Below are 9,765 nucleotides of genomic sequence, written 5' to 3'. Positions count from 1 at the left end.
CATAGAGTGAGCGCGCAAGGCACTGATTATTAGGTTCTGATTAGGATTACGAATTATGACTTGCTTTAAAAATAATGGAGCTAGAGATTTCGAATAAGTTTATTAAAAGCATCTACTACGACATCAAATTAATCTTATCGAATGTATCATGAGCATGCTTTCATACTTCATAGTGCATCATTTGATGTTGCAGTCGTCATTGTATTCTTTATAAATAGTTAAAGTAAAAAAACTTAAGAGAAAACTAAAGTGAAATACTAATATAAGGCAAGAAAGGTAAACGAGACGCATATCCTGCACATTTGGAGAGAGCGAAAGACAAACAAATATGCCTGCTCGCTTCAACTGACTGCGGCCGGCAAGCACAGCCGCAGCTAGAATAAGCACAACTGAGCACGCCTGTAGTGACCTTATAAAAGGGGGCGGTGACCGGTGAGGTTACCGTAGACGATCCATCATTCATTTCCCGCGTGTGGATGGATCGGCTCGTCTCCCGGCATCCCTTCCGCTTCGGGCTGCTCTCGGCCGGAAAGCGATCCCGTCGACTGTCGGCAAGAACCACGCGGAGCCCACAGGCCACACAAAACGAACGTGGCCCACGCGTGTTGGCCAGAGCTCCCCCGGAGACCGGTAGGCCTGCTAATGGGTGTTCACCCACCCCACTCCCCGCCCCTACCCATTGTCAGCAAATATTTTGTCACCCGCCCCACTCCCGCCCAAATATTTTAAAACCCGCTCCGCGGTTGTGGGTTAAACATCAAGTTGACTGCAGGCTCCCCGCAACCCACCCCGCGATGGCATTCAAAATAAGTGACTTGAAATATGCCAGTATATTTCCATGATATTCTCACAGTTTACAGGAACTTGGTCAATCGATTTAAATCATAAACCTTCATACACATACAAACACAAATAATCACAGTACATAGCCCGTACATGGCCCTTCTGTTCTAATAGGAAAGGAAAGCTACAATCTTTTATCTTTTATCAAATGGAAAGCACAAGATGTATGATATCCAATGGGCTCATCAACTCATCTCCGAAGATTCAATCCTGCAACAAAATTAGTTTCAGAACGTCCATGGCTTTTGCCGTCTCGACGTTGAAGGCCCGAAAGGTGAATGCAGCCTTGCGCATGGCTGGGGGCAGGTGGAGGTGGTGGTAGTCATAGCTGCGGACTTGCTTAACGCAGTATGAGAGAGCTGCTTGTAGGCTACTGCTTGCTGCAGGTGTGGCGCTCTCAGGTGTGAACAAGGTCCTGCAGGACACTGAAGAGGAAGATGCACACAGTTAGATGCAATGTAGAACACCTGAACATAACAAGGTGTGGTAAGTTACTGACAAAGGAAATTAACAGGTAACACGAGTTTTGACCCAAGGAAAAGGAAAGAAATTTCCGATCCAGTTTAAGGGGTTACACTATTAAATGTCTGAACTTCTGAATTTGCCCCAAATCAAACATGGCATGCCCACAGGTAATTTGCAATTGATTTGAAGCTGAATAACATACTATGCAACATACATAGAGAGGGTATAGAACAATTTGACATGCATACTCGGTGGACAGATATATGACAACAGAGATGGAGAAACCAACTGCAGTTTTAGAGAAGGATGCCCTGGTTGAACCAGTTTTAGAGGAACTCTACATATGCATGGGACATAGTTTCAGAACTATAGAAGTCATTTGTCGGGCGATCAGTTAAATGCTTATAGAAGCTTATGCTTGGGGCAAATTTCAGAGAACTACAGAAGAATGCAGGTTACTCAGTTGTTTTTTTCTGTTGACTATTACGATTTTACTATAACTGTTCTAAACCTTAATAGAATGCGTACTGAAATTATATGATGGAACATTGTACACTGAAATTACATGGAAGAAAGATTATTTATTTCTGGGACAAGTACATGCCTGCTTATTACATGTCTCTTCATCAGGAAATTACTTGCAGTCGCCGGTAGCACATGCTGCATGCAGTCAGTCACAACTCACAATGCAAGCAGTGCACCTACCCATTTAGATGATGAATCTGTTATGACCTCAGTGGTCTCAAACCAAAAATCTGAAACCGTTTTTCAGAAGGGTCCTGATTCTTCAGTCTACTACTACCTCATTAGTAAGCGAGCCACGTGGACGTGCAGACTGCACGGCATTGAAGCACATGATGATTGTTTTTTTGGATACTCAAAGGAGAAGCTACAGTAAAGATTCAACTACCGAATAGGAAAGGAAAATGAAAAGCATGCAGTCTCTGGATAGTTAAGTACAGACTACAGACATTATAGTTCAAAAAGAAAAGAAGATTACCTTGCATTGGCTGTTCATGGCATTGCACTTATTGGCAGCAGAACTGAGTCTTAGAAAGAAAGCAGCGGCATCTGAATACCTGTCACAGGACAAAAAGATGGATAAATATAAGATGATTATGTAGGTTTAAAACATTTTCTGCTACATTTCGGTTAACTGAAAAGAACTAAGAGCAGGGATAAGAAGTCTGACCGTGCAAAGGATAAGCTTCTCAGAATTCCCTAACTCACTTCATTGGTGGGATATGTGTACAACCAATCTTTGCAACAGACCAAAGCTTGAAGAGTTTCTGATTTCATTGAGCTTCGATTGTCACTAAGAATCCGACCGCTCAAGCTGAATGCAGATTCAGACGAAACAGTGCTGAGTGGAATTGCTAAAAAATCACGTGCCATTGCTGACAGCACAGGATACTTGTTGGAGTTTGTTTTCCACCAAGTCAGAATTTCAAATCTTTCATCTGGTCTCACTGGTGGCTCTTCTAAATATGCATCAAGTTCTGATTTTTCAATCCTAGTCCCTCTCCTCCGATTCCTGTATTCAGCAAATTCTTGTTCCAGTCTTCTTTTTCCAAGCACTAGCACTGGAGAACGGTTCACCATGCTTGTGGACTGTGCAGTTTGTGACACCACATTTGTTCCAGTCTCAGACCGGGATGATGGGCGCGTTACCGGCTCGCGTCGCGTGGGTCCTGCTAAAGGTAACGCGCGTTACTGGGATCCGACTCATCGCAGAAGCGCTGCGCGCATCCTGTTTTTTTTTGTCGTGGGCCTTCCTTCCGTCAATTTCGGCCCGCATGACCCCCGAGCCGGCCCATCACGTCACAGAAGCACGGGGTGAGCTGGGCTGCAGGGGAGCTAGGCCACGAGGGGGGAGCTAGGCTGATACTTCTTGGGCCGCTGCTCCCTCCATAACTAAAATAAATTGTTCCACTGGAAAAAAGTTCCAACAAATTGTTCTGCCGGAACAAAATGTTTCGTTGGAAGAAAAAAAAAGTTCAATCAAAACAAAAAATAAAAAATTTTCGGTTGAATCTAATCTTACGCTTGAAAACAAAAAATGTTTCGCTTGAACAAATGTTCCGTTGGAAAAAATAAAAAATGTTTTGTTGGAACTTACAGAAAAAAAGAAAAAATCACAAATTGGGGTGCGGACCGTTAGTGGGCCGCCTCCACGAGCCATCAGTGGACCGCGACGGGGCACCAAAAAGCGTTCGTGGGCCGCGCGCGACCCCGAACATCGGCGCGTCGCGCGGCCGGGGCGTGGGCGAGCAGATGCAGATCAGTTCGGTAACGGCTAGTTTGGTGGGCCGCGTGGCACGTCCAGTCAGGCAGGCTGGCAGGTCCCTGGACCCGACCGCGAGGGCCGAGGGCAACGGCCAACCCGGTCCATATCAATCCGCAGCTGCAGTGGCGTCCACGTAGACCAAGCGCAGAGAGCTGGCTACAGGCGGTGGTGGCTGCTCCTGCTGCTATAGTTGGCTAATGGGCCGGCCCGGCCCGGCACGATTAGTCCCAGTCCGATTGGCCCGATTATTTATCCGGGCCGGCCCATGTGCCGAGGTCACAGGCACGGGCACGGCCCGAAGGCCAATTTGTCGTGCCGGGCTGGCCTGACCGGCCCATTAAGCGCCCGACGGCCCGAGCCGCCGCGCGGAGGAGCTGCCGGCCGTGCGGTTCCGGCCGCCACGGCGCGGGAGGATGGGCGGCGCCGGCGAGGAGGTGGCCCGCCGGCCGCAGTTCGAGAGGAGAGAAGGGGTCGCCGCCGGTCGCGGTGCGGGGGAGAGGAGGTGGCGCGGCGGCGACGGTGACGGCCGGCGGCAGCGGCCTGGAGGAGGAAGAGGAGGCAACGTCAGCGGCCGCGAGGAGAGAGGGGCGGCCCCGGCCATGGCCCGGAGGAGGAGGCAAGCCAACACCGGCGGGCGGCGGCGTCCCGGAGTAGGAGGGGGCGGCGACGGCGTGCCGGAGGGGCGGCGACGGCGTGCCGGAGGTGCGGCGGAGGAGCGGCACCGGCTGTCGCGTCATCGCGTGACGACTCGGAGGGGAGAGGGGCGGCGGCTGGTGGCGGCGCTTGGGGATAGCCAGAGAGGGATGGCGGCGGCGCCTGGGGAGCGACCAGAGGGTTGTGAGAGGAGGGTAGGGAGATGTGGAGTTTAGGGTTTGGAGAGATTGAAATGGGCTAGGGTGTGTAATTGTTTATTTGGGCCTGTTATTAATTGGGTCTTTCGTGCTCGGGCCGGCCCGCCCATGTGCCTCTGACGGGCCGGTGGTTAATCGTGCCGGGCCGGGTCGGCCCATGTGCCGAGCCGTCGGCCCAGGCACGACCCGACGCTCGTGCCGGGCCAGCATGGGCCCGATTAAATTCGTGCCGGACCGGGCCTTGTACCATGCCAAATTGTCAGGCCTCAGGCCCAATGGCCAACTATACCTACTGCTGCGCATTTTGCTTTGCTGCTAAAATGCTTAGCATACTCAGTTTTCTGTGCCTAGAACTTCATTTTCTATTCCACCTTTATCAGGAAGGGTTCCCATGTTTGGAAGTCAAAATATTAGCATGCCAAAATGTAGGCAAACCTACAAATTTTAGCACACGTTTCGTTCAAGGCTAAAATTCCAACCCACGTTGTTAAATGCTATTCTAAATTTGCCAAAATTTTAATACAAAAATAGGATGCCCGTGATTTGGCGGTCACAATTTGGCATGCTACTTCCTCCGTTCCATTATAAAAGTAATTTTAGGACCGAGCACACAAATCAATGGTAGGTGTAAAATTACAAAAATATCCTTTGTTTTTTGTAAGGAGTGGATGAGGTGTTAGTTGTCTTTTGTAAGAATCTTCTAGAAATTGTCTTGTCTTTTGTGGTAGGTAGGCCAAAGTTGCAATTTCTATGGGACAAATTTTGAACTCTATAGTTACATTTATTTTGGGACAGAGGGAGTAATTGGCAACCAATCAGGCCTGAAGAATCATGCTATAGCCAAGCAAAGTGACTCATTAGCAATTTAGTGCTAATTGCGATCCGTGCCTCTGTCTGCCGGCGTTGCAACCAGACCCTATTGATCCGCAAGGCAAAGGCAAATGATCAAGCTCTCCACCATTCCCCCGCATGTGCTCAGATGGCCCCCCGCATGTGCTCAGATGGCCTGGCCCTGCGCCCTCACCCACTGACATCCATCTCCATCGTCAAGGGCCTACCTGCTATACTGATGTGGTGATTCCCTGCTCATCTCTGCTGACCAGAATTTAGAGCCTTTCTGGTTTGTTTCTGCCTTTCTTGAGGCAGCTCAGTTATCACCTTGATTCCTTCACCTGATTCAGTGATTCTGCATTTGATGAAAAAAAAGCTAGACATTTAGACAATCTGTGACAGAACCGCCAAATTAAAACTCTAATTAAGCGTAATGGCCGTCACTTGAACACATCAGGCTCATTAGCTTAACGACTTAATTTGGCGATCCTTTCGCAACCCACGTCCCGATCGAAACATCACCGATAGTCCCATGCGAAGGTGGGCGCAGATGGTCCAAGCACGACACATATTTGAATATACAACAAATATACATAAAACTTGACCTTAAGTTTTACAAACTGAGTTTGAATAAATACATAATTCACAAACTTTGCAATACTGAAATCCTGGTTCATCTAGAGGAAATGGCCTATAACTACCCCAAAAGTGTGCCAGAGGGATCCCCAACTAAACCTCCGGCTCCACGACCACCCATCCCTCTGCATCCCGGCGGATGAACTTGGCGCAGCAGGGACAGAAGTCTACGTCGGTATGCCCTGAAATAATATTGGCAACAAACCCTGAGTATACTAATACTCAGCAAGACTTACCCGACCAGTTGTATAACTTAGCCCACATAACTAGACATGCAAGGCTTTTGGCTGGTGGTTATTTTGCAGAAAAAACAACTAAAGTAATTCCTTACTTTCATTATTTTAGCTTCAGATTCTATATGAATTAACTCTCATCTAATATTTGCAAAGACCTACTATAGCAATCATGGTGATGCAAGCAAATAATTTGATGAGCTCAATATTTTATATGAACATACCTAACTCACATTCTACATTTTTGCTACGGTGTGACAAAGAGACCAAGGCCCTCATAACCGCGAGACACGGCGAATCGATCCGATTTAACCTTGCAAGGTGGACCTAACCAACACGGCACGTATTTGCCCCGTCGGACTATACATATCAACCATTCCCCTCCCCGCCTCGAACTACAGGAACCAGCCCAACGACATATGGTCAGCCGAGCTCAACGTGAGACCACCAAAAGTAAACACATGCATCCCAATTCTCCGCGACTACTCGACTCGCCCCAGGAGTTGGGTGCGGGTTCCTGTACTTTCGAAGCAAGGCAGTACTCGGCTTACCGGTTTCGACTACCTCCTACTCCCGGCATGCGGTTAGTACAGTTCAATCCCCGATCAGCACTGCCACATCCACCGGTCCTTAATCGACACAGACGGGGCTAAGACACCCAGGAACCCTGTCCTGCTGCCATACCTATCCATCATCCCCGCCCGGTCTCACATTTCCATGTTCATTTCGAAACCAATCTCACATACTGAATTATATAAAGATAATAACGTATCTCGCGAGTAACCGGAAATTAATCGGCTCCTAACATCCTACATCTCGCGAGTGCAGGAGACCACTCGTCTTCTACCGGTAACATTAAGCTTAGCACTTCTATCGTCCTATACATGCTAGTATAACTCAGGGAATCATATGGATCATGCAACTAGGGTTCCAAACAATTTCTGAACTTAATGCACCAGTAGTAGAAACATACATAGGTGTCATAATTTAAAATACTAGGATGTGCACCGGGGCTTGCCTTGCGTCTGCTGCTCAACACTGGGGTCAGACGGGCCTTGGGCCGGGGGCTCACACCTCCCCTCTTGGGCTTGCGTCGTTTGCTCTTGTGGTGCCGCGATCACCTCAAAGACGGCGCCCTCAGAAGCGGATGCTACACGTATGCATATGATATAAATGAGTGCAGCCCAAAGACGCAACTGGTTTACTTTAACTGAAATACCTTGCGGACTGTCCGCGCCCGAGTGGCGGACTGTCCGCGCCCGAGTGGCGGACTGTCCGCCGTACTATCCTACCAACCCAGCAGAGGCAACAACGTCTCTGGAACTTTTCCCCATTCTACCTGCGGACTGTCCGGCCACCCCTGGCGGACCGTCCGCAGTTCAAGTACTCAATCTACCAGAGGCGAAACCGTCTCTGGACAATTTCCTAGACTCTACTGCGGACTGTCCGCGCCCTAGTGGCGGACTGTCCGCGCCCTAGTGGCGGACTGTCCGCGCCCTAGTGGCGGACTGTCCGCGCCCTAGTGGCGGACCGTCCGCAATTCACCCCTGCGAACCTCCAGAGACGACATCGTCTCTGGAACAAATTTGAGCCTCAACGGCGGACCGTCCGCTCCCCGATAGCGGACTGTCCGCAGTCAAACTTGCAAAAACAACCAGAGGCAACATCGTCTCTGGACAAAACTAACCTGACCGGCGGACCGTCCGCGCCTCCCAGGCGGACCGTCCGCGATAACTAATTTCTGACCTTCGCCCTAGGCGGCAGCAAGGGCGGCGGCGACGGCGGAGGCCGTGCTCCGGCGCCGGCGACACGCCATGGAAAGGGAAAAAGGCTGTGAAGCATAAGGGACTCACCACGAATCCATTCCCGCGGTCGGTTCGAGTGGAGGACGACCGGAGAGGCGGATCGGCGGTGGAGCAAGCTTCAAGCACCCCCAATGGTGTCCGGCGGTGGTGGAAAGATTCCGGCCGGGGATAAGCCGGTTTAGGGGTTTGGGAAGGTGGAGGAGGTGCCGAGGAAGGTTCCTGCGCGAGGAATCGAGGTCTGGTGGACGGAGGAGGGAGATCGAAGCAAGGGGCGACGATGGCGCGGGAGCTCGAGCTCCGCTCGGCTCTGCAAGAAAAGAGGAAGAAGAGAGGATTGACGAGTGGGTCCCAAGCCCATCCAGATAAATATCTGGACGACGCCTCGCGGACTGTCCGCCGTCACCTCGCGGACTGTCCGCGTGGTGGTTGTTACACAATCCATCCCAAATTTGGCAAATACATGTTAGAAACTTGGCAATAAATGAAAATGAATTATCGACGAGGCAAAACCAGCTTAAGACTCAAACTATGCAGCCTCATCTTACTATGTAACGCACCAGCTAAACCGTTGGGTTCCACCTCCTTGAGAAATAGTAGTGCACTATCATGCAGTTAGATGTCGGTCTTACGTCACTGTCTTAAAAACATGGACTACTGTAAGATTTCTTGGACAACTGTGGTGACCTAGCCATACAAACAAGGGCACTTGGTTTAACGACATTCAGAAAGATGCAAGTAAAGACACACATCGAAAGTCCCTACTCAAACTCTTGTTCAACATTTAAGAGCATCATCTTCATGCTAATGGCAATACATTATGGTCCATCCAAAGGCTGCTAACTAAGCATGTAGCTGTATTAATTTACCAAATCCAATTGGTTCTGACTTCCTTTAGTCCCAATCCCATCTTACCAAATAAGGTTAAGCATGTAGCAGTATTGGTTTTCAGAATTCTTGGAACAGCAACGCCAGTCTCGATCGATTGCACCACAACCAACATTGCAAAACACAACCTCTGAAATGTAAAGCGTGGCATCACATCAAACACGTCTCAAGCATACCTTCTTTTTTTTCCGAAAGATCCTGAACCTTACGGTTGGGCACATATTAATAAGAAGAAAAGAATTGACCTTGTTTATAGGTAAACCGGACTCAAAAACCGCAAAATGTAACTACAACACTGGCCGGTTGGATTGGGACATCAACCGGAACTCACTCGACTCTGGTTGGTCGGATTGGGACCTCGACTCGAGCCACCACAACCTACGCTCCGCCTAGTCGGATTGGGACATCGACACGAGCCACCACAACCTACACTCTGTCCGGTCGGATTGGGACATCGACCCGAGCCGCCGCGAACTCTACCCGGTCGGATTGGGACATCGACATGAGCCACCACAATCCTAAACAAAAGGAAAAAAAAAAGAAAGCCCTTTCGGAAGCTGCCAACGCCGGGGGAGCCTCCATGTCGGAAAAGCAAGAGTTAGGTCAGAGCCAGAGATGCTCGACATCGTCTTCAGAAAGGAAATGACGCCAAAGACGCCATCGACGCCGTCCCAAGGAGGGATGGGTTTTCACCCGCATCGAAACTGCGATGAAAAGAGACGGCTGGCGTCAGCAGTCCCACCACCATGGTGTAGCCGTTGAACCATCGCACGGCCGCAACCAGCGACGCCACCACGGCGACGCTGGCAGCCGCCCCGAGCAAACCGCTCTCGGCACACACCACCACGGTGCTGGCAACAGACTACAACACAGGTTGACCAAACGCCGCCAAACCGGGCCGTCGCCGCCGGAGCCGGAACTGGAGCCGG

This window comes from Panicum virgatum, chromosome 9N, assembly GCF_016808335.1.
Source record: "Panicum virgatum strain AP13 chromosome 9N, P.virgatum_v5, whole genome shotgun sequence".
In the NCBI taxonomy this organism is placed as follows: domain Eukaryota; kingdom Viridiplantae; phylum Streptophyta; class Magnoliopsida; order Poales; family Poaceae; genus Panicum; species Panicum virgatum.
Note: the sequence above shows the minus strand (reverse complement) of the source record.